This window comes from Rhineura floridana, chromosome 15, assembly GCF_030035675.1.
Source record: "Rhineura floridana isolate rRhiFlo1 chromosome 15, rRhiFlo1.hap2, whole genome shotgun sequence".
Taxonomy (NCBI): Eukaryota; Metazoa; Chordata; class Lepidosauria; order Squamata; family Rhineuridae; genus Rhineura; species Rhineura floridana.
In genome coordinates, this window is record NC_084494.1 from 20,100,131 (window position 1) to 20,127,151 (window position 27,021).

Here is a 27,021-nt window from a genome sequence, read left to right on the forward strand (position 1 = left end):
AAGAGTGATGGTTATGCTTTTGGGGGAGGGGGCTTTCAAAGATGAAAAATTGTCAACTCCAACAAGGTGCATCTTCACATTGAAGCAATGGGTGCTAAACAGTGTTTTGTGACTTAACTGCATTATTTATTAAATTCATATCCTGCCCTTCCTCCCAAAAGGAGCCCAGAGTGGCAAACAAAAACTTTAAAACATCTTAAAAACAAAAGACTTTAACATATATTTAAACAGAACTGCGTGCTGCCTGTCTGCATATTTGCACAGTTTTCACATTATTGTGGGAGGTCTCTTCATTTAAACTTTTAGGGAGAAACCATGACTTTAAGATAAATCACAGGCTTTGTACAGAGAAAGCCCTTGGCATTCTCATAGGAAGCATAAGAACATAGGAAGCTACCTTATACTATGTCAAACTATTTGTTCATCAAGCCCAGTATTATTTTGTGTCATGAGCTGCATTATTCTAGAGTCCTAGGCAGAAGTCTATCATATCACCTGCTACATGATTCTTCTACGTGGAGACTAAGGGATTGTACCTGGAGCCTTTGACAAGGCATGTACTCTATCACTGTGCTATGGTCCCTCCCAGAGTTCTACTTAAAAGGCTCTCATGTAGCAGGCCTGGAAAAGAACACTGCCTATTACTCTAAAGTAATAGGTAGTGTTCTTTTCCAGTCTAAGAAAACTGCTGTCAGTCAGTGACAATGCTGGACGAACAGCTGGTCTTACTCAGTATAAGGCAGATCCTTATATCTCTATTTATTGTTGTTGTTTCATTTCAATACCTCAAACATATAAAATATATATCTACGCAGCATACAGAATCTCAATTAAAACCAAAATATGGCAAATAAAATCAAGCAGAATACATCAAAGAAACAGAAATACAAAAATAGATCAGAAATGGGTTACAAAACTAAATCATTTTCATAAGAACGCTTGATGAAATAACCAAGTCTTAAGTTGGTACCTGAAGTTCATTACAGACAATGCCAACTTGCTTTCATTAGGTAGAGAGTTCCATAAGCCTGGTGCCACCATACTAAATGCAGAATCTCTTGTTGTGGACAGTCTGACACTGGGAGGCACCATTCAAGCTGCCTCAGTGGCAGACTGCAAAGATTGGGTTGGGGTATAAGGAATCAGGCAATATTAAGTATAATAGCCCTATGTTGCTTAGAGCTGTATATACTAATAGTAAGATTTTGAAGACAGCTTTGTAGCATACTGACAGCCAGTGCAGTACCCTCAATACAGATGTTATAGGTTGAAGTTGCCAGCATCCAAAAACAGCACAACCTGCAGCTTCTGAAACTGTCCCGATTGTAGCCCTACACAGAGAGCATTACAACAGCCTATAATTGAGGTTATACATTCTTGAACCCCTATAGCCAAGCTATCCCAATCCAGAAATGGTTGCAGCTGATGCACTAGCCAAAGCTGGTACATAGCTCAATGCTAAAACATCTGGCTTGCATGCACAAGGTCCCAGGTTCAATCCCTGGCATCTCCAGATCAAGCTGGGAGACAGCTCAATCTGAAACTCTTGAGAGCCATTGCCAGTCAATGTAGACGTTACTCAGCTTTATGACCAATGGTCTGACTTGTGATAAGGCAGCTTCCGATGTTCCTAAGGTATTCCTACCCAAAGCTGGATCTACAAGTACCCCGAATGTGTACCTGCTCCTTCAGAGAGAATGCAATCACATCCAGAACAGGCAATTGGCCTATCTCCCAGATATGGGAACTGCTTGACCATAACATGTCTGTAATTCCCAAACCATGCAATGATAAATAAATCAAGAGTTCTGTGAACTCAAAGCACCTGTTTACCGAGAACACTCACTCCATCTCTAAATAAATCAGTGACCTGGTCTTCCATACAGCATCGCTGGTGTGGGTAATTCCACCATTTCTCAGCCTTGTGTGCAACTGAATCACTTGCCACACAAATATGCAACAGAATTATCCATCCTCAAGAAAGGCTTGCTGTGGAGGTGTCTGAGTGAATCACTTCTCTGAGCATTATCTCCTTTTAATTAGGCGGCACACTCAAAAGTGACTGCACAAAAACACAGAAGGTAGGCTCCTCTAATGATAAACCATACTCTTGAATTCTTTTCAGGTATGAGTCCAACTTTAAATGGGGATGGGGAGAGAATATTTCAGCTTTGGGACTTTGAATACTCTGATCTATATTTCATATTCTTGCATGAACAAAGCAAGAACTTGTGCAAGTTTGCACAAATTTCAATCCTAGAGCTCATGGACCTAATTGTGATGTGTGAGGAGCTTGAGCTATATTTCTACTTACACCCACTCTGCTAATGGCCTAATAGCTGTTTCATGATGCAGAATAAAGGCCCTCTGAACATATAATCTAATGAAAACTCTTGTTGCATAACTGTAATAGTAATTATATAGCTATTTCAGGAAAATAAATTAGGGAATACTTCTTACATTTAACAATAAGTCTAAAAAAAATCACCACCTTTGCAAGGAGCTCTTAACCATTTTTTTCTTGAAAACTATGTTAGACGAATCTAGGCATGAAAATATTGGCAGTCAATTCAGTTCCACAAGTTGCCTTGTGGAAATCAGAGTGCCATTTCACTTGTATGGTTCCTTTTTGTTTTTAACTATCCACTGACATAACTTTATGCCATTCAATTTAATAAAAGAAACCTTTTGAGAGGCAATAAGTCCTTCATGATATGATTCAAGCTGCTATAGGGAAACTCTCTTGATTAATGCTTTTACACACACACAATTAAACAGTCATAGCAAATAACACCTGAAGAAGATTATGACCTTTAGCAATGCCAGTACCCAACCTGAGGGCAGCACAACCCATCCTGAGCTAAGTTTCTCTAGGGTAACTTCCAGGTGACCTGTTTATTACACATTCATCCTAATTTGTTTGCACAAAGCTTGCACGGAGATTATGTGATGTCTGCTGTTTATTAAACATTCATTTTGATTTGTTTGCATTAAGTTTATATGACTTTCTGTCAATTGATTACCCAACATTTTCTAGTGCAGTTTCCTTACCACAGAAATCCAGAACTCTTTAATCTACTTTAATAGCACAAACCTAAATTTGCTGGTATGTGATTGAATCTCTTTTGCAAAATAGTTAGTCTGAAAGCAGCCTAGATTCTCTATTTTAAAAGGAACATACAGTTGCCTTTGTAACATCCAATAGTTAAAGAAACAAATGCTGCTTCCTTGAACCATCATGAAATCTTGTTATTTATAGCCTGTATTAAGGACTTTGATTGCAATCCAATACATGCTTACCTGGGAGTAAGTCCCATTGAACCCAATGGAGCTTACTTCTGAGTATTGTAGTGTACTGGATTGCAGCTTTAGTTTTAGATTTTACATTGCAGCCACTCCTCTGTCACCTCCCCAGAATGCCCCTTTTTCGGGTCTTCCGCTGGCTTCCACTGGTACCACTTCAGCTGGGCTGGGCTTCCTGGCTCCGGGACCCTGTCGGCTCAGCCAGGGTCCACCACATCCAACTTCCCTCAGCCTGGCCTAAATATGATACTGCACCCTAAGTTTATAAGGCTACCTTCCCTCCTGCTCTTTCATAGTATTTTGTGTTTTATACCCAAAATGTTAGAACACACTACTCAAATTCATCTTTTAATTGTTAACTAGTTTAATAGTTGATAAAAATGATGCAAAATGCCAGTATAGACCTGGGCAGATTTTTTTAAAATAATTTTTAATACTTGAATTGCATTTTTAAATTTTTAACTTATATTTAACTTTCTTTTTTGTAATTATTAATTGAACTTGTGTACCACTTTATATTTCAAGAATTTTCTAAGTGGTAGTAACAATATTATTATTGCCCATTTGCTACTGGTCCAAGTTCAAGGTTTTAGTTTTGGTGTACAAAGCCCAATACAGCTCGGGACCAGGATACCTGAAAAACCATCTTACCCCTTATATATGCAGTTGATCACTGCACTCTACAGGTGAGGGCCTCCTGCAGATACCATCTTATCAGGAGGTTCATTCTGCACAATATAGGAAATGGACCTTTAGTGTGGCAGCACCTACCCTGTGGAATTCCCTCCATTAGGCAGGCACCATCTCTGCTATCATTTTGGCGCCTTTTGAAGACTCTCCTCTTTCAACAAGACTTTTAGGTTGAGACCTATCCCAGTCTGTGTTTGCGTTATAATTGCTTAATATGTTTTTTAATGTTTTTCACCCTTTTTTAAAGTTGTTTTTTTTAATGTTTTTAATGCTGTTTTGTTTTAATGTATTTTAAGATCTGTTTTTATGATGTTTTAAAGTGTTTTTCGCGCTTTGTTTGCCGCCCTGGGCTCCTGCTGGGAGGAAGGGCGGGATACAAGTTAAATAATAAATAAATAAATAAATAAATAAATAAAATATAGCTATTTTCAGGAAAGTAACTAAATTAGGTAATACATTTAACAATAAATCTTAATAAAACTAGTCAAAGCCACAATTCACTGCAGCTTTCTGTTGAATATAATAAGCCTGAATTAGCTTTTATGCAATGTAGACAATGATTCAGACACCTTGGGTTAAAGATGCCCTACTTTTCTAAACAACAGGAATAATATCTTCTTATATGGCACAAAGTGAAAGTTGGACAGTTAAAAAAGCAGATAAGAGAAAGATCAACTCATTTGAACTGTGGTGTTGGAGGAGAGCTTTGCACATACCATGGACCACGAAAAAGTCAAATAATTGGGTGTTAGAAAAAATTAAACCAGAACTGTCACTAGAAGCTAAAATGATGAAACTGAGGTTATCATACTTTGGACACATCATGAGAAGACATGATTCACTAGAAAAGACAATAATGCTGGGAAAAACAGAAGGGAGTAGAAAAAGAGGAAGGCCAAACAAGAGATGGATTGATTCCATAAAGGAAGCTACAGACCTGAGCTTACAAGATCTGAACAGGGTGGTTCATGACAGATTCTATTAGAGGTCACTGATTCATAGGGTCGCCATACGTCATAATCAACTTGAAGGCACATAACAACGATGTGGCACAAAATATGTACTTCATTTATTACGACTTGATACTGAAATCAGATAAGCCAGCACCGGTGTTGGTTTCTAACCTCTGGGTCCCAAACTTCAGAACAATTGCACTTATCTGGTTGGTTTCGTACTTCTGTTCTATACCTCCTGTTACCTAAGCTCTGTAACTTGCTCATTTGTCAAGAGTATTAGGCTCCACCTGCTGCAAAGGGTCCTGTGCTAGGCCATGGCACAACAACCAAAGGGCTTCTGCTCCTTCTGTTAGGCTATCCAGCAACCATGCCCTAGGTAAAGGCCATAACTCAGCAGCAGAACATATGCTTTGCATGCAGAAAGTCTCAGGTTTAATCCCTGGCACTTCCAGTCAAAAGATTAGGTAGCAGGTGGCAGGAAAGACTTTTGCCTAAATCTCGGGAGCTGCTACCACAGACTAGATAATACTAGGATGGATGGACAAATAGTCTGACTTTGTAAAAACTAGCTTCATATACTTCCTATGTACACCTTAGTCCCACATGTTTTTCTTCTCACTATGGACCAAGAAGAAACTTTAAGTGAAATTAATTATTTTAAGTGCACACACTGATATCAATTTTGAGACTGCAAATAAAAATTTACAAGACCAATTAAAAACAGGTAATAGGTTTGAGGGTCTGGAGGGAGAAAATGGTAACTGTGATTATAGAGCCACGAGAGTGGCTGTATACTATAGCCAGTAGAGATTTTTCACGTTCTACCATGTTAAATGAAAATACCACACACACCTTTCTGGTGCTTTGTATAGTTCCAATTCAAAACAAAAACTTACAAGTCTTATACTGTTGGATTCAGAATTGCTTGCTCTACAACTCTGAAAGTTTTCTTGGTGATATGCAACCCCCCCACAGAGAATTCACAGGTTAAAAGTGAAAAACGCGAGAGAAAAAAACAAGAAGCCGTTTCGACTTTTTTCTTAGAAGTTCTCATAATCTGTTGCCGTTCATTAAAACTCAGAGATGACTGTAAGGTATCTCTAATCAAATCCCTGAGCTTGCCCCAAACACAGAGCTTCATCTTCAGTAGGTTTAAAGTGAAAAATGGCATGGTTTGTTTTTAATTAATAGATTAAAAAATACATTACTGTGGGTGATAACGTCACACAGGCGCAGTAGAAACCAGGAGTTCTTTCGTTTCACTCCCCCTCCCCCCTCCCCTTCCAGTTACTTGGAGGAAGCAGGGGAAGTCTTCTGCTCCTGTGATTGGTGGGCAACAGACATGTGACTCACACTGGCCTTCTGCTCCCCGTTGCTCTTCCTTCGTGCTCTGTGTGAGGAAGCACAAGGGAGGAAATGGACAGCCAGACGGTCAGGAGAGAGAGAGAGAGAGAAATGGACGGCGGAGGGAGAAAGCCAGAGGGCAAGGATGACGGAGAAGGCAGCAGCAGAATGGAGGTGAGTGAAGGTGATGTGTGTGTGTGTTCCCACCCTCGCTGTCTCCCGCAGCCTGCTCTTTCTGCTGGCTCAATTGCCCTGCCACCCCCCACCCCCTATCCTTAAATGGGTTTATAAATGACAAAAGCTCAAATACTTTTTGTTTGCAGTGTGTGTGGCTGTTTGACCTGTGCTCATAACATTGTGGTAGTTATTTTGAGATTGTATGAGACTCTTTGTAACACTTTAATCCTGAATTTAACTCTTGGTTCTTAAATCTCTCTCTCTCTCTCTCTCACACACACACACACACACACACACACAAGAGTAATATAGCCTTCCTTTGCAACACTGCTGTTGTCTGCTACGATTTAATTTTAATCAGTATTTTCCATACTGTGGACAATGTGACTCTTTTCAAGTTTAAGAATCTCAGAACACACAGTTGCTTCTTAAGTGTATAATCTGTCACAGTGAACCCTATGACTGGCATTCAGAGATTAAAGCAGAAGAGATAGTAACTGCTGATACTTTGCAAAGTAATATAGATTGCAAGATGCACAATGTTTAAAGAAAGGGTCTCAATCATATTTCTTTGTGTATCCCCTGTATAGGAAACATAGAAAGCTGCTTTATACCAAGTTGGACCATTGGTCCATCTGGCTCAGTACTGACTGACAAGGTTTCAGATAAGGATCTCTCCCAGCCCTAATTGGAGATGCTGGGTATTGAATGTGGGGACTTTTGCATGCAAAGCATGTTCTCTGCCACTAAGCCATGACCCTCTTGTAAAACTAAAGGCATTCTTGATGGTAATATAACATTTAAAATACACTGCTGAACTATTTCTGTTACTGCTGGTGCTAACTTGCGCAGGATCCCATCTCTTACCTCCCGGATTAAAAAGCAGGGAAATTCACTAATAGGCAAAAAACCTTGTGGTTTAAGAATGTACCACATGTTACCAAATTCTTCCAAGCTACACAGGAAGTGGATTGGACTGTGAAAGACCAACCCAAATGGTGTTTGCATTTTGACCAATTTGTAGGGCAATACAATATCTCAGAGAGGAGTTCAGGTCTCCTGCTCCCCTGGTGCATTCACTATAGTGGCCCAATTTCCCTGCTTTTTAAAGTTTGATAGAAATAGCTGCGGGCTATAGGTACATTCTTAAACCGCAAGGTTTTTTGCCTATTAGTGAATATTCTTTATATTATTTGCTGATGAAGTATTGTGGATCTTCAAATATAATGGGAAGTTTCAATAGTTCTAGATAGATTGAAAGATTAGATGAATAAGACACAGAGGAGCAACATTATCGTTTACAGACAATACGTTAACTTGTCTGACCAGTACAGATTCAGCATGCCTTCAGATTAGGCCTTTAAAAAGAAAAAAAAACTACTGAGAGCAGCAAAATTAAAGTACACAATGATGGGTTAAAGAATATTATTCAGAAATCTTGGAAGAAACAAATGTACAAAATAATCTAAAGTTCTCATCTTATCTCATCTCCTGACATGGTCAGAAAGCATAGAGTATCCTATAAACTTTTGCTTTGCAAAACAAGCTTGGATGAATCAGATGGAAATTCCCTTTTTAAAATGTATTTATTTACCTATTAGGAAAGTTGCCCTCTGTATATGTTAGGAGCACACACTGGACCAACCCTTCCTCTCTGAAGTGACCAGAAGAACAAGGAAGAATACAAACTACAAAAAACCTTTTTACAGGTGCACACTGTGAAAAATACAATCAGTGCAGTGGCAAATTCAGAAGTGCAGGGTCCCTTCGTGATAGACACAGCCACCTCCATCCCTCATTTTTGCTGCTGGGTGTGAATTAGATTCTTGTTAATGCCTTCTCCCACAACAACAGATTTCCCGAGGAGCCAATAAACACAAAACGGGGGACTGTTAGCTACTGAAAAGGTTCTTCTCAGTGGCTGACTCACCTCCTTTCACTCTGACTGGCTCCAGACAGCAGGCAAGGACAAGCAAGCATGTCAGAAGACTCTTCTCAGTGACTAACACATTTCCTTTTCATGGTGATTGGTTTGTAGGATGCTGGAGACATATGGACACTGCTGGGACCCTGCTCCCAAAAAAGTAAGACGTCTAAGACCCCTTGAGATCCCGGACGACTACACCTCTGAATGCAATATTAAAACTATCTAACATTGTAGGCTGAAGTGATATTGGGCCTGCTTCACAATCTACTTGAAAATGCCTACTGATTAATTTGACCATAGACATACTGGTTTTTTAAAATAAAAATGTAAGATTGCAAACATGAAATTCTAATCTTATTTTCTGTTTGATTTCACTGTAATTGTTTTTAGACAAGGCTTCTTCCAGGCTTTAATTGGAGAAAAGACATGTTTTGCCATTGTTCCATGGCCTTTCCCAGTCACTTATTCATATTTCTTCAGCTTTCATAAATAAAAATATTTTTGGTGATGCCAAATCACTTTAATTTCAATCAAACTATCTTGATCTCGACTCAACTGTAGATTCATTTGAAAAACGAGAAATGTGATTTTTTTTTACCCATTATACATTTTGCTGGTGGACCTACACTTATTCTTACACTAATAGCTTAGATAACTATTCCTTTTGTATTCACTTCCCACCTGTAATATATTTACCATCCGCTATGGTACCTATTGAGAATAATAATCTGTTGAGAAGAATGACCTAGCCACAGATTTAAATCTTTTAAACAAATGAATGAAGTAGTGGCCTTTAATTTACAACAGTACTATTTAAAAGCAACAACATTCATGCAACAAAGTTAACTCCAGAGAGAAAAACGCACAAGCATCTGTCACATTAAAATATATCTTAGAAGTTGTGAACACTTTTAAGCTCGACCCTATAAGTTAACCGTGCCAACCATCTGTTCAGTTGAGCATCATATGGTACACGAACTCTACATGCGGGGGCTCCTGCTGGGAGGAAGGGCGGGATATAAATCTAATAAATAATAAATAAATATATAAATAATATTCATGTATAACCCTCTGTTCTGAAAAAGGCAATTCATATGCAGAAGCCTATTTTTGTGCACAGGTTGCCCTTGATGGGTATGGTGCATCTTTATATGCAACAAAAGAACAGAAAAACATGTTAAAATTTGAGTATTACCAAGTACTCATTATACAATATAATCCAAACATACGAAACTACTGCTCCAAACATACGAAACTACTGCTATACTTAATCAAGACCACTAATCCAGCTAAAGGCCAGTATTATTTTCCCCATGTGCTGGTAAGATCAAATGAGGGCAGCCCATTAATGCACAAGCCTTCAGACAATGAATTTTCTGCTACACTAAAAACATGCAAAGCAAATTATTAATCATAGGAGCTTTAAAAACTCCCTTTCTCACCTTCTACATCATCTTAGAATTACACACACAACTTGTTAAAAGCGGACCAAACATGAACGCTTCCTCTTACCTCTCTGCAGGTAACTCTATGCCCTAGGATCAGTACTATGTAACATTGCCATCTCACCCTTGGAGTAAAATGAAGCACTGATAAAGAGAGACTTATTTGCATCACCATCAGTTTAGGGACTTACTGTGTTATTGAAGAAATCTACAAAGCAATAGTGGACTCCTCTTTCTATTCACAATGTCTAAATCACAGGAACCCTGAAAAATGTCCCTTAAGGCAGAAGGCTTATGCTATGATGATCTGGGCTAACAGCCAAGGTGGCATATATGGAGATACTACACTGTGATATCATAAAGATAACATGCTTTCCCCCCATATTTATAGGCTATGTCTCTACTATGGTAATGTGTCATCTTTATGCACGGTAGCCATTGAATATTGTCAAAGTCAGGACCTCTCCATATTTTATAGAAAAAGTTGCCATGGAGTTTCTGTCAAGGACAATATACTGAAATGATGCCTGCAGAATCTATAACAGAAGATTGAAATGGAACAATCATTCTTTAGAGACAAGAGACTGCTGTTTGAAAGATAAAGATATATTTAATGGAATTTGGTCTATGTCTATAAAAGGCACCAGGCTCTCTGCATGAATTACACTCTACCAAATTTAAGTGTGTTTCTAGAAAATCTCCCTTAATTTTGTTTTCATTCTCTTCCTTTGCACTCTTCTCTTCAATAAAGCCAGGGGTCAAAATTTTGCCCCAGTGCAAATAGCAGGTATTTTAAGCCAGCTGCCCCCTCTCCAAGAATTAGCTTGCCTCAAGGCAGAAATAAACAATTCCTGGTGTAGTGGTTAAGGTGTTGGACTACGACCTGGGAGACTAGGGTTCGAATCCCCACACAGCCATGAAGCTCACTGGGTGACCCTGGGCCAGTCACTGCCTCTCAGCCTCAGAGAAAGGCAATGGTAAACCCCCTCTGAATACCGCTTACCATGAAAGCCCTAATCGTAGGGTCGCCATAAGTCGGAATTGACTTGAAGGCAGTCCATTTCCATTTTGTAGAAACTTTGCATGCAAACAACAATGCTTTCTTTTCTAACACCTCAGTAGGGTTATTTATCTAGTAGCACACTGCCTGTATGAACTTGAGATCTGAAACAATCCATCTTTTCAAAAGCTGAAAAACTCATTTTCTATACTATCCAAGTCATCCCTCACAGCCTCTACTTTGAAAAAATGGGAGTATCAAGTATTTTAAAAATATACACAGCGTCCAGGGCACAGGAGAGAGATAAAAGAACTTGTTAGTGCAACCGATTTTCACATTTTGCCACTAGAAAGCCAACACATCACAACTTCTTTAATTGCTGAAAAGGAGGTAGCATCTAAAATAGTCAGTTTGCTAAAAATGTTACTTCCAGAAGTCCTACTGCTTGAGAAACCTTCTCCAGTCGGCAGCCATACTCACACTTATTCTAAACTTTGGTGTTGCATCAGAAGTAGTTGTTTGCACACCAACTGCATCTGCATAATTCTGTAAGACAGAGGTGGAGAACCTCAGACATGGGGACCAAATATGGTCTTCTAGGTTTCTTTATCTGATCCCCAGGACTCTCCCTTGGCCATGCATCTTCCCAGATCACATCCCTCACCAATCCTGCCCTGTGATCTTCTCAAATGCCTGGCTGGAATGTGTCTTTGAATTGCGATAATGTCTGCCTGAATGAGGGATGGAGAGATGTGTGTAGGTGTAAAAACCTTGACTTTTACATGGCTGGGATTTATCCTACTGTACAAAAATAAAGAGTCATAGCCATTGCTCTACCCACATTTGCTTCTGCCTATGACTACCACTGGCATGCAACCTTGGAAGATTTCCAATGAAGGAATGTGGACCTCAGGCTGAAAAAGGTTTTCCATTCCTACTATAAGCATACAGATCTAAGTGAGGCTTTTCAAGCCCTTAAGAGTCAATGCACACAGAACTGTATATTGGGCTGCACACAATTACTGTGACGGGTGATTTGGGAATCAGCCCTGAATGCGAAGCGTAGTCTATACACTTCATTGAAATTAGTGGTAGTTGGGAAAAAGTCCTGATGGAATCAAGTAATCCACCATTAAGAAGGCTTCACACAATTATTGTTTCACTCTAGTCATTATCATTTCAGCATAAAATGCAGCTTAAAATGTAAGTTCAGAGAATGGCCAGTTGATTATTATGGTGGGTGTTTCAGTCAACAATAATCCCCTTAACATTGTTTAATTACCACAATATTTATTACAAAGGCTTTGCCTTATTCCTAAAATTGTATTTTAAATAACTATCACAAGTGGATAATATTTATGCATTGCGGTACATAAGACGTTACTGAACTGACAGGTGCTGATTTTGGTGAAAACTGCAAACACCAATAGAAAATATCCTTCCAAACTTGCCATCTCCCATTTAGACTTTATTATAGCTAAAAGATTATTGGGATGTAAATCATCCATAAATAAAAAAGACGAGATTAATTCATTAGCTTGTATCGTAAGGGTGGTTAATTAAAGATTAAGAGCGCAAAGTGACTGTAGGAGTGGAAGGAGCCACAAGATTCCATGGCAGTGGGTCAGCAGTTAAGGATAGGAACTTAACCAATTGTTAATGCCCCGAATGGAAGCAGAACTGAGTTTGGGAATTTTTAGACCAAAACTTGAGCACTGCAGAAATGTGGTTTGCTATAGGAAGCAGTTTTCTTTAATGCTTATTGTAGTGTGATTAATTTGTAAGCCTAATAGCCACTATATTTTGGCAGTATCTTAGTACTTTTGTTGGTAAAAACACAGGATATATATGCATTCCCGTGCATACTTCTCTACCCTTTATTTTTTAATACCAACATACTTAAAATGCTGAAATTAAAATAGCATTCTTTGATGGGCACTGGGCTTCTTCAGTTTCCTTATCAGAAGTAACTAAAACATCAGGAATGAAGTTCATTTACTAAGATACTTCAGAAACAGACTGAACTTAATATGGAAGCAAATTAGCAACATGAATGTCTGTTTCTTCCTAGACAATAAGAACTTAAGACCAGGGGTGTAATCATTCAGGGTCTTGGGGTGTGTGTGTCTTAGGTCCCTTACTTTTTTGAGAGCAGGGTCCCAGCAGGGTCTCTATGTCTCCAGCATCCTATGAGTCAATAAGCAGGAAAAGGGAATGTGTTGATCACTGAGAAGAGTCTTCTAACATGCTTCCTTGTCCTTTCCTGCTCATTGGAGCCAATCAGAATGAAAGAAGGTGAGTCAGCCACTGAAAAGACTCTTCTCAGTAGCTAAAACACTCCCCTTTCATTCTCATAGAAGGTTATTTAATCTTAGAAAGGGAGGTGGCTATGAGGGGACATGGCTGTGACTATCATAAAGGGACCCTGCACTTCTGTATTTGCCACTATATTACTGCTTAAGACTGCAGATTTAAGCATGTCTAAGCCCACTGATATCAATGAAATTTCACAAAAGTCAGGCATAGGAAAGTGCTACACTACACCAATATCCACAACCATGGGTGAACACATATCTGAACACCACATTTTCTTATTATTGCCTCAAACTGCTCTGCTAACATAACCTTATATTCTTATGTTCATTCCACTTTAGAATTATAAATTGTCCTTAGCAGATCATAGTTCTTTATCCTGAGTTCAAAATATACTGTATTATTGTGAGTAAGGGCACCAAGTTCTTTGCTCTACCCTTAGGCCAGAAAGTCCTTCTGACCCTGTATAACTATTGCCTTTGGTCTGCCTTCTCAGTCAAACTATCATGTTGCTCATTATAGAATGAGCAACTTCAGGCTACTTAGAAGTCTTTATTGAGCCTACTAAACCATCAGCCTGCTTCCTAGCCACCAGTAATGACCATTTATTTATTTCATCATACAGAAATGAGTAAAATATCCAGATACTATAGAAGCCTTAATAATATAACTTAGTAAAGAGGATGTGGGCAACAAGTTTCAAGGGAGAAAGATGTTTATTGTCCATGACAACAGCTGGCTGTAATGTGCTCTCCTGTACATTGCCATTCATCCAATTTAAATTAACACTGTCACTTGCTGTGACAATTAAAGATAATAATATTCATAAAGTAAGAGATTCATGCTAATCAGAGCAAATGAGAAGCAATCTGCACTTTGACAAGAATTTATACTGGAATTCTTTGGAGTTTCAAATATAAAAGCCAGTTTTGCCGCCTTGATTCTTATCTTACAAGAAGCCCATTTTAGTGGAAAACATTTGAAGTGCGAGAGATTACTCAGTTCAATGATGTTGGAATACATGTTAGACAGAGCAGGATTACAGCACCAGTGGCTGAGCTGTGTGTGTGTGTGAATCTGCATCTGAAGTAACACACCTTTCCCTGGATACAGTCACATTCAGACTCTAGGCTCAAGAAAATAAGAACGCTTGTTTTATTATAGGAAATACACACTTGATAGAAAAATAGTTTTAGTTCTAACTAGCTAGCCAAGTTGGAGGTGCAAAGACCTCATGCTGCTGGAGAGACAGAGAGATAGACACAAAAGGAATATGTCTCTTCTCCTCAAGAGAGAATGAAGTAGAAGCAGGAACTGGAAATGAGCTCAGCAACCCTAAGAGTATTGGTCTACACTGAAATATAAGTCAGCATCGAAATCAAAGGACAGTGAGACAGCCTAGGAATCTTGGAGGCCCTTCTCTATCTGCTGTAACCCCATGCAAACCCACCCAAGTTTGAATTGCATTCCAGCACTTCCACTATATCCCTCCCCCGCCAAATCAAGGAATAAACTAAATTATTTCTGAGAAAAAACTGACACTTCCATACTGACAATGATGGTTGGTTTACCCATATACCCTCTTCTTTTGAGTTATATTTGTAATTATCTGGCTAGAATTCTCTCACTAAGTCCCAGGCAAACTCTTGACAATTTATCATTTGTAAATTTGAAGCAATACCCCTGTCAACAGATAAAACATGGCTTCTCCTGGTCACATAATCAGAAGAAACCTGCAGCATTTAAACTTTGAGAAGACAAGAAAAGGGGAAAAAATAACAGTGAACCCTGAATAGGAAACATGAGCTCTTTATAACAAATGTCCAAACGTATCACGTAACAACTTACACCACTGTATACTTTTCCATTTTTGCTTGTTAATAAATTGAAGGTATTGATACAATAGCAGTCTACTGTTACATTAGAAACAGGACACACAGCCTCTCTTTCAATCCTAGTGTCTATGCATGTTAACTAGGAAATAATTCCCACTGTTGTTCAATGGAGCTTACTCCCAAATAAATGCATAAAAGACCAAGCTGTACAGCACAATCCAATGCAAGCGTATCAGAAATCCAAGTTCAATGAGACTTCCTCCCAGGTAAATGCGTATAAAAACTGCTGCCTCTATCTTTCAGCTACTACACCAGGGATAGTTAACCTGTAGTCCTCCAGATGTTGTTGGATTCCAATTCCCATCATCTCAGCCAGCACAGCCAACCATCAGGGATGATGTGAGCTGTAGTTCAACAATATCTGGAGGGCCACGGGATCCCCATCCCTGTACTTTGACAGTGTCAACAAGCGTATAGAGGTGATCCAGCTGACATGGCTTTCAAAAAGCTTTTGACAAGATACCTCACCAAAGACTTCTGAGTAAGCTTAGCAGCCATGAAATAAGAGGAGAGATGATCTTGTGGATCATGACCCGATTAAGTAACAGGAAGCAGAGAGTAGAAATAAATCCCCAAGGACTGGTATGGGACTTGCACTTTTTAACTTGTTCATAAACAATCAAGAGTTAGGAGTATGCAGTGACATAGCCAAGTTTGCTAATGATTCCAAATTGTTCAAGATGGTTAAAACAAAAGGGGATTGTGAGGATGGTTAAAACAAAAGGGGATTGTGAGGAGCTCGAGGATATCTCCAGAAAGGGTCGATCAAAATGTTCAAAAGATTCAAGCTATTCCTCTCTAAGGGCTTTTTCATGTTGTTGTTCCCTATTAAAGCCTGTGTCCATTGCGCCTTGCTTAATTTTTGGGGATCTATAAAAAATGCCCCAGCTAAGCTAATTTTGAAATCCTGTTACGACATAGCTTCTACGGATAAATTCTTGTCATCCAGACTATCTAGTTTGTATCATCTGTATCATGTCTCTGCACAGATTTCTAACCTCACCAACTCAGCAAGGTTGCACGAGGCAATCTTTCAGCATTGTGCGTGGATAGATTGGCTACTATCAACTCCAAATTTTCCAAGTGGTATGGAGTATTTAAACAGGACCACTTCAGAGCAAGGTATCTGGCTTACCCTATATCGATAAATCTTATACAAGCTTTTACTGCAATCAGATTTCAAATGATGCCAAATGCAGTCCTGCTCGGATGCTACAATCAGGCCCCATGGTGTCAGCGGTTGTGCACCTGTGGCGCTATGGTAGTTGAAGACTTGCCCCATTACCTGTTGGAGTGTCCTTTGTATATCCACCCCCGGATCAAATTTTTGAGTGGCCTGTTAAAGCAGGGATCCTCTCAGGATCCACATACTATTTCTTTTCTCTTATCCGATAAGGATTTAATGATTACGTATAGGGTCGCCCATTTCGCCCTTGCAGCGCAAAAGCTCCGGGTGAGGCATATTGCAGAGCAGATGGGCAATTGTCCGGGGGTTGATCAAGGGTAAATGTCAGGTATTGCCTATGCGCTGGGTTATCAGAGCCTTGTTGGTGCTAACGCTTTGTATTTTATGTATTTTTTAGTATTTTAACCTGAAATTTTAAACTGTCTGTAGGTGTTGTTTATGTTCATGTGATGCGATGGTCTACGGCTATGCAATAAAACTGACTGACTGACTGACTGACATGTTGTTGTTTTTAAAAGCTATTAACGAGGGATATGATAGTGGTGCGTAAGATTACTCATGTTGTGGAGAAAGTGAATAGGGAAAAGCTTTTCTTCCTCTCTCCTATTACTAGAATTCAGGACCATCCAAAAAAGCTGAATGAAGATTTAAGACAGACAAAAAAGTATAGTACTTGTGCACACAGTGCATAGTTAAACTATGGAATTTGCTCCCATAAGAGGTCATCAACTTGGAGGTCTTTAAAATTGGATCAGACAAATTCATGGAAGATAAGACTATTTATGGCTACTAACCATGATGGTTATGTTCCACCTCCATTGGTGGAGGCAGTATGTCTCTGAATATCAGTAGCTGGGAACCATAAATGGGGAGAATGCTGTTACACTAATGTCCTGCTTTGTGGGCTACCCACAGGCATCTGGTTGGCCACTGTGAGAACAGGATGGTGGACTAGATGGACTTCTGGTCTGATCCAGCAGGGCTCTTATATTCTTATGACAGACAATGAAGGCCTTTCCTTGGTTCTCAGTACTCAGACCACCAGGGGCATTGTATATCTTCCTCCATTCCTACAGAATCAGCTTGTAGGGTTGTGAGCTTTGTTTTTTTCTAGCAAATCCCATTTGCCTTTAATGGCACTATAACAAAAATAAATTTAGCTGGTAACGCTTTTCCCAATCATAGCAATAAGTGAGGAGGAAAGCTTTATCTACTAATTTTTTTGCTTGGCGTCCAACTGTGAAAGACAGAGGAGCCCTGCCAAGAAACAAACAAACAGGCAATAAATAAACTGTTTCTATTGGCACAGGCCATTCACATAGGCAGAAACAACACTGGAAATTGAAGGGTGGAAATAACGTCCTGCTAGAATGGCCTTTGTTCCTTGCTTTTTTCGCTATACATTTTTCTCTACCAGCTGCTCTAATTCTTATTCAACTATTTCCCCGCACCAGATCTTCCTCTATTGCAAGAGTGAAGTTCCACAGGATGAGAGTAAAGTTCAAGAAAAGTTTGGTACACCTGATTTATATCATATTCCTATAACTACCTGAGAGAGAGTTCCAACGGAGGCTCTTTAAGAATAAATGGCTACAATGAAGTCGCACTCTTGATTTCTGTGGGATTTTAGTGTTCATAAATGCTGCCCTGGGCTCCTGCTGGGAGGAAGGGTGGGATATAAATCAAATAATAAATAAATGTGCACAGGAGCTTCCGTTGTAATTCTTTTGCAAGTAGTTATAGGACTATGGAACTCTATGCTGGAATGCAGCCCATTTCAAGACACAGTATGATTTTGGCTGAAAACATACAGCTCCATAATTGTTAATAACAATATTTGTGAGCAACAAAACAGCTTTTCTGGCTTATCTATTACTTCAAAGTAATTCATTTTAAATGTACACTTAAGTATTGTAAAGGTGCAGTTAACGTTTTTATTCAGCTATATATTAACTTCCACAGGGACTAGAATGATTTCAGTGGAGAAGGCTGAAGATTAGTCTTCTTCCACCAAGAGTCAATAATTCAGCCAAGCCAATGCCTCCAACAGTCTACTCAGTAAAGAAATAATACATAGTACACTTTAAGCACTTAAAGTGCTTAGAATATATTAACTCAGTTATCTTTAGAATAGATGTGTACGGTAGACCAGCCTTATAGCGCAAGAAAGGCGCTATAATAGTAGCTTACATAAAACCACCAAATAAGTTCATGGCTGGTGAAATTTGCACCTGTGGTTTTGGGGCTTGCATTAATACCACCTCTCTGTGGGATTATTTGGCCTCTCAATAGAAGAGATGGGAATGAGAGAAAGCACTACTTTCCTGGGATTCAGAGGTGGTCAGTGGAGTTGGCACAGACTGCGGGAGACAGGCATCCAGGATGTACAGCCCTCCTCTAGGGCTGAGACATCTTCAGGGACAAATTACAAGTTATATTTTTAAGGTGTATATCTAAAATGTTTTGAGCTTACATCTAATGTAATATGTGAATAAGACAAGCCCATGTTTAAAACTACTTGTTTCATATCAGTACAGTTGTCAAAGAACCATACAGGATAGGCTAGTGCTTCCTATAGGGTGTACATTTGTGGTGAACAACAGAGATCTTGTGGCAATTTAAAATAAAACCGGTGTATTTTGGCACAACTATTTGTGGCCCCAAGCCCATTTTGAGGTGGCAGATATACATATATATGGGTGTAGAGAACAAAATGGTAAACAGCGGAACCATGAAGCATCAGAGGTACAGTCTGTGGTATGTATACTTTTGAGCAAAGCTTGGAAAAGTTACTTTTTTGAACTACAACTCCCATCAGCCCAATCCAGTGGCCATGCTGGCTGGGCCTGATGGGAGTTGTAGTTCAAAAAAGTAACTTTTCCAAGCTCTGCTTCTGAGCTACGCAAAGAAATAAGGTCTGCCGATTGGCCCCATTGTTTACCATTTTTTTCTCTAAAGCTCTACACAAGTCAGACCTTGTCTGAAGGACTGTTTCAGGACACTGCAGTTAAGAAAACAACTCCTATCAGGAAAGGTAGAAGAAACTAGATATGTTTAGCTTGGCGAAGAGAAGATTGAAGGAGAGAATGATAAAACTCTTCAAATACCTGAAGGGCAAGACTTGTTCTCTGCTGTTCCAGAAGGCAGGAGTAGATCTAATGGGCTCAGTTACAGGAAGATAGGTTTCAATTGACCATTAGGAGAAACTTCTTAATGGTAAGAGCAGTTTGATAATGGAACCAATTGCCTAAAGGGCTGGGGAGCTGTCTCTTGCTGGAGGTGTTCAAGACTGGACAACCCTCTGTTGGAGATGCTCTAGCTCTGGATTTCCTATAAACAGAAAGATAGACTAGAGAATATACAAGATCCCCTGCATCTCCAGGCCCATAGTCAACTTAAAAGTTTTTTTGGGGAAACAAAAAAAATGGGGGGGGCAATTCTGTAATAAATTTAATTCTTTGTTTTTTGTAAAAGTTTTAGGAGGGAGGAAATTTTTTAGGGGAGTGCCCTCTGCCCCCTCAGCTACAGGCCTGTGCATCTTGACTGTTTTGTATGTGTATGTGTGCAACATATGCATTTTATGCACATAAGCAGGGGAGGACGGAGCACTGCTCAGCGACAGAACAAAAGCATTGCATACAGAAGGCCCAGGTTTCAGTTTCTGACATCCCGAATGAAAAGGATCAAGAACCATGTGATAGAAAAGGTTTTGGACAGAGACCCTGGAGGCGCTGCTACCTGTCAGAGTAGACAGCGCTGAACAATAGCAACATATAATCTGAAGGCAACTTCCTATATTCCTGACGTCACTAGGCCATGAAATGCAAGAGATACTGTTTGCAACACTTCCATATCACAGGCAAGCCAGGTATAAACATTCTCTCTTGCACATTTTCTCGTACTCACACATAGACATAGCTTTATTTCCAGATATATTTTACACACAGAATGACATGAGGGCTAATACTCCACAAAGTCAGCTCTAGTCCATAAAAAACTCTTGCCACAATAAATTTTAAAAGGATCTGCAGGATTTCCCCCCGTCTTTTTTGTTTAAATAGTTTAACAGTACAATCATAGATATCTCTAATTTAGAAATAAACGCCAGTGAGTTCGATTGGACTTACTCCCAGGCAAATGAGCATAGGATTGCAGCTTAACATGGCTAACTCTCTAGATTTTTTATTTTATTTTGGGAAGGGAAAGGGCAACTTCATCACACGCACCCAAATTATGGGATGCGGCGGGTGGGAGAGGGGAGGAGAGTTCAACATGACTTACTCCCAAGTAAGAGAGTATAGGATTGCAGCCTAACACAGCTACCCCTCTAGATTTTTATTTTATTTTAGATATATATACTTAAACCAGGATGGTGGGAAGGGATTTACTCCCAGGCAAATCAGCATAGGATTGCAGCCTAAAATAGCTACCCCTCTAGATTATTTTATTTTGGGGAGGGAAAGGGAAACTTCATCGCCCCCAAAATCATGAGATGCAAGAAGATGCGGCGGGTGGGAGAGGAAGAGGAACAGTAACTTGGCATCCTCCTCCTCCTCAAACTTCCCAGCCAGACTTCGGGAGCGCGACGACTGGAGCGATGGGTGCCCGCTGGGGAAGAAAGAGAAGAGCCGCTCCCGAGCCCCAATGAGGAAAGACAAAGAGACTTTGGGCTAACTCACTTACCTACCTACTCCCTCCGAATTGTGGGGTAGGGGGAGCACACTTAATGAGACAACCCCCTTCCTCCGCCTTCTCCTTCTCACTATTGTCTCAAAATGGCGGGAGGAAGCGCAGCCTAACGGTGTGTGCAGCGCACGCAAAGGGGAGGGCGACAAAAGGGGGGGGGACAAAGTGTTCCTACATTTATCCTGTTCCCGTCCGTTCCATTCGCTAAAGTGAATTTGAACTGGTCGAAGTAGAAGGACCGGCGACGGGGGGGGCGCGGGGGAGTAAAGCCCCCCTACTTTCCCCCTCGCTGGCTGGTTTGCCTGCCCCTCTCCCCTTTCTACTCACCTCCTCCCCTCGCTTGACTCTTCTCCTTTAAACTCTTACAACAGCCCCCCCCCGTTACCGGAGCGGTGCTTGAAAGGGCAAGGCGCATGCGCGGCGTAAGCGGGGTGCGGGCCGTTCCGGCCGGCTTCTGAGGGAACCAAAGGGATGAGGCCCGGCTAAGGGGGGGGCTATGGCAGGAGGAGGAGCGCGCGAGGCTGCAGGAGGGAGCGGGCACATTGGCGGCCTCCGGGGGGGGGAGAGCAAGGGGTAGTGTTTGGGCGAGCGACTTGTGAAGGACTTTTTCATGACACAAGTTACTACACGTTACACACACACAGAGGATCATGTGGCACTTTAAAGGCTTAGAGCAGGGGTTCCCAAACTGTGGCCCCTGGACTACTAGTGGTCCGGGAGCTTCGTCCAGGTGTTCCGTGGCTTGTCTGTGAAGAGCGCTTACAATGTGAACTCTGTAGAATTCTCTGGAATTCAAATGGTAGTACAACAAAATACAATGTATAAGAAATATAAGAAGCAATTACAATCATACAGCATCTAGCACAGTGCACTACAATCGCTGCAATAGGCAGAAAAGTGTAGTGGTCCGCCAAGACTCTCAGCAATTGGTTTAGTGGTGGTGGGGATTTGGGAACCACTGGCTTAGAGAGTTTGGTCTTTAAGTCAAGGATGGCGAATCCTGGCCCATCGGATGTTGCTGCTCTACAATTCCCATCATCCCGGACCCTTGTGGCCATTGACCGTGCTGCCTGAGGCTGCTGGGAGTTGTAGTCCAGCATCCTCTGGAAGGCCCCAGGTTCTCCACCCCTGCTTTAAATAATCATAGCAATATTATTATAATTCCTAGTTATTTAACATGGCAACAGGATTATTGTATTGTATTAAGACCCCCGTTGTGTTCACCACATACATGTCATATGATTACACTTGCAAGTTCTGCAGTATTACATGCCTGTTTGAAGTGTTAGGACTTGGAAGACAGTTCAAAAGATCCGAAAATGAAGAAAACAACTCAGGGCAGAGGAATGGTTTATTCAGAATCCAGATCCAATACCCTTGCCAAGTTTATGCTCAGGGCTTTTCTCTGATACACTACAGCTTTCATGATTCAAGAAGTCTGACATACCATCATGATTGCCTTGCCACTTTTAATGCGTAGTATTTTTGTTATATTTCCATTAGCTTAAATTGTTTGCCTCCATAATTGGAAATGCTTTATTGCTCAGTTATGTTTGAATGCTAAAACAACAATATTTTTTCTCCAATAAAATGATTTTTGTAGTTGGAGTTGTAGGATACATCTATAACCCAGAGAAAAACAAAGCCTCAAGCAGGCCTGAAGCTGCGACTATTTCAATGAAATGGGATCAGAGGAAGATGATAAATGAGGTTAAATGGTTCACTTGAAGTTCATGTACAAATAAACTTGATTGGTAGAGTGATGTACTTTTAAAACCAGCTATTAAAAGTCACTGAAAACAAGCACATCTTTTGCCTAATCTGCATGTCTGGTGTGGTGATAAGACCCTGACTGTGCAAATAGTTAGGCAATGTGTTTGTACATTTAAACTGCAATCCTATACATACTTACCTGGGAGAAAATCCCATTGAACTTAATAAGAATTACTTCCAAGTAGACATGCATAGGATTGCATTGGTGTATCTCATATAATACACATTTATGTGCACACATGTACAGCTTTAAGCCCCAGGACTTACAGGTTGTGCTGTACATGTATTATACATTTCGTTATTCAAATATGTTCTCAATAGATTTGTTATTGGCAGTCATCATCAATGTTTTTCAGTCAGGGCCAGCAAACTAGGCTATTATATCCCTGTTAAAGCTGCTTTTTTGTCATTCAGTCAGACTGGGATCTGCCCAATTCGGACAGTTTATACCATTTTCCTGTTTCTGTGTGTTTTGTTGGTTTGTGTCACTTTCCATCACAGGACTCTGAGTTATGTAATGCAAAACTATGCCTTGTGCTTGCATAGTCATAGGAAAATAGGAAGCTGTCTTTCTTATTTATTTATTTATTTATTTATTTATATCGCCCTTTTTCTCAGTAGGAGCCCAGGGTGACAAACAAAAGCATTAAAAACACTTTGAAATGGAAATGGATTGCCTTCAAGTAGATCTCAACTTATGGCGACCCTATAACACATCATAAAAACAGACTTTAAAATACTTTAAAACAAAACAACCATTAAAAACATATTAAAACAAAACATCTTTAAAAATGTTTTTAAAAAGCTTTAAAAACATCTTTTAAAAAAAAAAGCTTTAAAAACATGTATTTTTTTTTTATAAAAAAGGTTTAAAAACATATTAAAAAGCAATTCCAACACAGATGCAGACTGGGATAAGGTCACTACTTAAAAGGCTTGTTGAAAGAGGAAGGTCTTTAGTAGGTGCTGAAAAGATAACAGAGAAAACTCAGTCTTATACTGAATTAGGCAAAGGGGGAAAAAAGTTTCACTAGCCTTAATCAAATACAACTTGAAAAGAACAGAGTTAAGGTAGAATATACCTTATGGCTTTGCACTGATTTTTGAAAACTGTCCCGATGTCTACATTGGAATTCCAGTTTGAAATTTCTCCAAAGAAGCAGAAGGACTAAATGTTTGGTCACTGAAGAGGATAAAAATGTTGAAACATGTCTGGCCGTTAGGAGCACTTATTTTTAATTGTCAGTATATAAGTGGGATATAGAAGTGCTTTCCGTATATGTATTCATACTGTTTATTTTGTTCTGTGGAAAATTAAAAATCTATATTTATATAATTTATAATTTTATGTTATACGTCCACTCTGTTCTTATACTGAGCCAGACCATTGGTCCACCTAGCTCAGCATTGTCTATACTGACAGGCAATTACTCTCCAGGGTTTCAGGCATAATAATAATAATAATAATAAAATTTTATTTTTGAGTCGCCTATCTGGCCGGATTAGCAGCCACTCTAGGCGACGTACAACAGCACAATAAAATACAATATAAAACCACAACAACAACATTCAATAATTAAACTGCCCACTCTTAAATATAATCAGCAGCATTAAAAACTAACCCACCCCAGAAACCCCATAGGCCTGCCTGAATAGCCAGGTCTTCAAAGATCGGCGGAAAGCCATCAAGGAGGGGGCATGGCGGAGATCTAAAGGAAGGGAATTCCAGAGGGTGGGGGTCACAATTGAAAATGACCTCTCTCTGGTCCGCACCAGCCTAGCTGTTTTAACTGGTGAGACCGAGAGAAGGTCTTGTGTGGCTGATCTTGTCAGGCGGCATAATTGGTGATGCTGGAGGCGCTCCTTCAGATAAACTGGGCCGAAATCGTATAGGGCTTTAAAGGTTAATACCAGCACTTTGAATTGGGCCTGGTAAACAACTGGTAACCAGTCACTTCCGGGAAGGGTGACTTAGCCTGTGCCTGCTTTTGAGACGGGCTCCTGCCTCAAAAGAAGCTTATTCAGATATATCAGTCAGTTTTTTTTTTTTTTTTTTGACTGATTAAACTTCTCCCGGGTAGGGAGAAACGAAGAGATTAACCTCAAAGCCTATTTTTGTTGGGACGACCAGATCTCATTAATTTATGGGACGAGGTCCAGCCGACGAAGGTGGGACGGATTTTCAACAACAAGCTCTATCTGATAAAGCGAACGTTCATCTTATCTTCTAAGAGAGAACGCACTAACAGGCAAGCACCCTTCTTTCTATATTTTTCTTTTACTTGACTTAAATTGTTGCTGTTTAAAAGAGATTTGCCAGATTGATCGGTTTTTGACATCTCACTGGGGAGCCATAACTTCTCTCTGCTACTCACTAATTAATAGCTTATCTCTGTTTTTGTTGCAAAAAGCTGTCCTGGATTTGCATTCTAAAGATATACACAGAAGAGGGATTTCTATTCCAGATTTTTATTTTGAAGAATATTATATTGTCTGAGACTACTCTCTTTTTGGTCTATTTTATTTTGACGAATCTGTTTCCTGACGACCGCCATTAATTGTTTCGATCCTGGGAACTGCATTTTGTTTACTTAAGCATGGAGAGATAAGGCTGTCTGCTCTGTTTATACTGTGATGTCACCAAGTTTGGAGTATTAACCCAATTGTTGCTGAAATAAGAAGTGGTTTTCCTATATTTTTCTTTTAAAATGGCAATTAAGAAAGTGGCTGAGAATCTGGAAATAACTATGTTTCAGAAAATAATGGATGAGATTGAGATAACGAAACAAAACCTGCGACAGGGTTGTAAGGAGCTGAAAATTGAATTGAGTAAAATGAAGCAGGAGATTAAAGATATAGGGGTCCCTGTGAGAGAGGTGACCCTGGAAGGGGTCCCTGTGAGAGAGGAGACCCCGGAGATTGGAACAAACGTGGAACAGGAAAAAGATTTGGAGTCTATGGACTTTAGAAACAAAATCTATTGTTTGGAGACACAGGAGATTAAAGACATAGGGGTCCTTGTGAGAGAGGAGACCCTGGAGACTGGAACAGGGGTCCCTGTGAGAGAGGAGACCCTGGAGACTGGAACAGGGGTCCCTGTGAGAGAGGAGATCCCGGAGATTGGAACAAACGTGGAACAGGAACAAGATTTGGAGTCTATGGACTTTAGAAATAAAATCTATTGTTTGGAACTCAATGTTATCTCTGAAGAAATTAATGAAGATTCTAGAGATAAAGTTATCAATGGCATGGATAATCTTCTGGACTGGAATGATGTGATGGAGCCCAATATAGAGAAAATCTATGGAATTAATTGCAGCCATGTGACAATGGAAAAACTTTCAAGAGATGACCCAGTGTATTTTGAAAAAAAGAACAGAGATATGATTTTACAGCAGTATTTCAGCAACCTATTCAGAATGGATGGCAAGAAAATATTTGGGATAGAGGTAATTCCCATCAGACTCTTACTATATGACTATGGCTTTGACAGCAAGATTATTATGGAATACTGATAATGGAAGATTGGATACTGAAATTACTGGACTTAACAAGACTACTGAAGATGGAAGATGGAAAATGGAACTAATAGGGATAATAGAACAATGGCTACTGAAATTACTGAACCTAACAGATTCTGATGTGATGGATTAATTGAAATGTTTATTTTGACTATGGTTATGACAATAAGATTATCATAATTAGTAATGAGATGGATTAATCGATATGCTTATCTGGAAAAAAAAATTGATAGATATATTTCTTAAAGAATTGAAACCTCTCTTTGACTTTTTGTGGAAAGAATAAAGTAATGTTTATGAGATTTGATGATTAAGTAAGATAACTACTGGAGGAAAGTGATTTTATAATATGACTTAAGAGACAGGATTGTTATATATTATAGACTTATAACTGATTTGATCTTTGACAAATGGGAAGTCAATATTTTACTCTTTATTTTTTATTTTTGTTTTTTTTTTCTTTTTTTCTTTTTGTTTAACTATTTTTGATTTTGTTTTTTGTCTTTGAATGTTTTATGATTTCGTCTTGTATGTTTTATGAAAATCTGAATAAAAATTATTGAAAAAAAAAAACAAAAAAAAACTGGTAACCAGTGAAGATCTACTAATACTGGAGTGATGTGATCACAGCGACGGCTGTTATTTATCAAACGTGCCGCCGCATTTTGTACCAGCTGTAGTTTCCGGACCGTTTTCAAGGGCAGCCCCACGTAGAGCGCATTACAGTAGTCTAAGCGAGAGGACACCAGGGCATGTATCACTTGTGGGAGAAGATGGACAGGAAGGTAGGGTTGCAGCCTCTGTA

At 39.7% G+C, this 27,021-nt stretch overlaps 1 protein-coding gene across 13 annotated transcripts in view; it reads right to left on the minus strand.

The window, feature by feature from the left end:
• LOC133370395 (lethal(3)malignant brain tumor-like protein 4) overlaps nt 1-21,392 on the minus strand; it is an 80,762-nt gene extending 59,370 nt beyond the window's left edge. For 2 of the 13 annotated variants that reach the window (XM_061596655.1, XM_061596656.1), the window contains exons 1-2: nt 20,920-21,074; nt 19,344-19,566 (exon numbers count right to left, since the gene is read on the minus strand). The gene's annotated coding sequence lies outside the window, so the exon portion shown is untranslated. The other 11 variants (XM_061596645.1, XM_061596657.1, XM_061596658.1 and 8 more) reach the window with 10 other exon arrangements.
• Nucleotides 21,393-27,021: the final 5,629 nt, after the last annotated feature.